This window comes from Elephantulus edwardii, unplaced genomic scaffold (assembly GCF_000299155.1).
Source record: "Elephantulus edwardii isolate Elephantulus edwardi_28Jun2011 unplaced genomic scaffold, EleEdw1.0 scaffold00041, whole genome shotgun sequence".
NCBI lineage: Eukaryota > Metazoa > Chordata > Mammalia > Macroscelidea > Macroscelididae > Elephantulus > Elephantulus edwardii.
The window spans coordinates 16,925,653-16,928,646 of NW_006399791.1; the positions used below are offsets into that span (position 1 = coordinate 16,925,653).

Genomic DNA, 2,994 nt, shown 5'->3' on the forward strand with positions numbered 1-2,994 from the left:
TTATGTGCCGTCGAGTCATTTGCGACTCATAGCGACCCTATACACAACAGCCCTATAACCTGCTCTATCCTGCGCCAACCGCACTGCCTCTGACACACCCATCCCAATTACCCCAGTCACTGAATCAATCCACCTCATAGAGGGTCTTCTCCTCCTGCGCTGTCCAGGGAGATGTTCATGCTGCATTGAAAGCATTGTCTAAAAAATAAAGCTCCATAAATTGATTGAATACGAACTGAGGTATTTCCACAGAGGCAGCTATGGACATGTTCACTAACCTATCTAAAGAAATTTGTGATATAGCTGCTGGGCCATCTAACTAACTGGAAGAGGTTCCTATTTGTTCCCATTTTAGAAAATAAAAAAAAGATGATCCAACAGAGTGTAAAAAATATATATATTCACAACATTTTCCAGTTCAACATATTTCCACACGTACAATTTAGTGACATCAATTAATCATGCTGCCCAACCATCTGTTGTCATGTTTTCTAGCACCATGAACAAAGGCTCACTCCTTCATAAATAAGAGTTCTGTTTCCCTCTTCCTCCTTTCTAATCCTGGTTGTGGTGGTTGTTGCCTTTGAGCCAATGCCCACTCATATTGAACCCAAGTGATAGAGTAAAATTACCCCATAAGGTTTTCTTTCTTGGGGTGTTTTTTGCCTCTTTTATTATGTTTTTTCAAAGGATTTCTTTATTTTACAAAAGAAAAATCCACTTCTGAACCAGCCAAGTTCAAAGTTAAAAGAAGGGTACAACTTCAGTTCTGCATAATGCACCTGTGGTCATTCAAAGCCACTGATCATGTGGGCAATATCCCAGTTGGTGCTGACAGTGGTCCCTCTATCTCAACACCCTTTTCTGTTACAGTGGCAATTTGAAATCGATTATAAGAATGGGTATCGTGATAGTACCGCACTCACAAACATCGTTCCACTAGATCTCAGGCTTAGCACTGGCTGCTTCCCCAGAACATCTCACAACAGAGGCTGAGCCAAGTATGCACCATAAGCAGTGGCCAGTGAAGGAGCTTCACAGGCCACACCAAGCATGTCCACATAACCAAGCAAGCTCTCTCCATCAGTGCAGCCTCCAATGACCATGGTGTTCCAGAGGGGGTTCATCTTTGAGCAGCTGCTGTACATGGCTCTGGTCAGCCATTAGTGGATGGCTCTAGGACTATAGCTGTGTCCATCTCCCAACAACTCCTCATCAATCACCATCTGGCCCAGAACCTGCTTCAAATACTGAAAATCAGCATAGTCTACCGAGGCACCCAGCATGGTGCTGTTGTTAACTCGCATAATACGAGAGATGTTGCGGAAACGAGCCAAGGAGCCATAGGAGCCCAGCGTGTCTGCTGCAATAACCACTCTGTCTTCAAACTTAACACTGAGGACTGAGGTCCCCGTCACCAAGGGGTTTTGGGTGCGCATAATCGGACCCCCCAAAGAGCGTGGACATGGGATGCATGAGTGAATGGGGAGTAGGTGGGATGCGGTAAAACTGCCCCTGCCTGGAGCCGGACCCCCGGCCTAGTGTCCATACTGCGTACGACTCCAAGAACGGCTACATCTTAGTCACGATAGCAGAGGAAACTAAAACACACTCTCTTTTATTATTTTTAATGGTTTCTGTATAATCATTCATACGCATCATGTTTTGTATATGTGCTTTGTGTTTGATACAATTATTCAGACAAGGTGTTCTTATATTATTAATTATCATTGATCTATGCCTATTTTCACCCTTTCTTTATAAGCCCCATTGATCTGTACTCCTTCACTCTCTTCCAAGCAATAACTTCTGGTATCCTAACGATTTTTTAACTGCTATCGTGAAACATATAACAACAACAAAAACAATTGAAACACCACCTTTGGCTTGGTAGCATAACTTCCTATCCACTAGGGTAACAGAGCTCTGTTGTTGTTGTTATTAAGTACCATGGAATCATAGACAACTCATAGTGACCCTATGAACAAAAGACCTGAACACTTGTATAATGGTCATTGTTTCTCCAGCTTCATAGAGTTTCTGAGGCAAGCTATTTTGGAAGTGGATGCCACTCCTGCTTCTAACTTTGTTTTAATTGGGGAGCTCCACCAAACACTGTCCACCATGGGTGACCATTATTGGAAACATCAGTGACACAGTGTTTAGCATCACAGCAACCACGAGTTACCTCTGTACAGCAAATGGACAGACCAGTTCCATACAACTTAGAAGAATATTTGACCAAAACCAATTAAAACCATGCCTGAGTGCCACAGATTAAAATCACCCACCTTTGGCTTGGTAGCATAAAATTCTGTCCACTAGGCTAACAGAGCTCTCTCATTATTTTTGTTGTTGTTAATTGCCATTGAGTCGTAGACCACTCATAGCGACCCTATGAACGAAAGACCTGAACACCAAAGAACTACCAGCAATACAAGCTGGGTTTAGAAGAGGTAATGGCACTAAAGACTTTATTGTAAATGTCAGATAGAGGTTGGCAGAAAGCATAGAGTACTAGAGGAATGTCTATATGTGTTTCATTGACTATGCAAAGGCATTTGACTGTGTGGATCACAACAAACTGTGGCTAACTCTGAGAAGAATGGGAATCCCAGAACACTTGATTGTGCTCATGTGAAATCTATGCTTGGACCAGAAGGTAGTCATCAGAACAGAGCAAGGAAACACAGATGGCTCAAAATCAGGAAAGGGAATATGCAAGAGATGTATCCTATCTCCATACCATTTCAATCTATATGCAGAATTAATTATCTAGAAAGCTGGGCTCTATTAAGAGAAATGTGGTATCAGGATTAGAGGGAAACTCATCAACAACTTGTGTTATTCAGATGGCACAACCTTGCTTGCTGAAACTGAGGAGGAATTGAAGCACTTCTTATAGAAGGTGAAAGACTGTAGCCTTCAATATGGATTGAACCTCAACATCAAGAAAACAAAGATTCTCACCACTGGGCCAACTGGCAGTGTCAT

The 2,994-nt window shown here is 42.5% G+C and overlaps 1 pseudogene; it reads right to left on the reverse strand.

Moving 5' to 3' along the window:
- Window positions 1-788: 788 nt before the first annotated feature.
- Window positions 789-2,994, reverse strand: LOC102856561 (annotated as a pseudogene).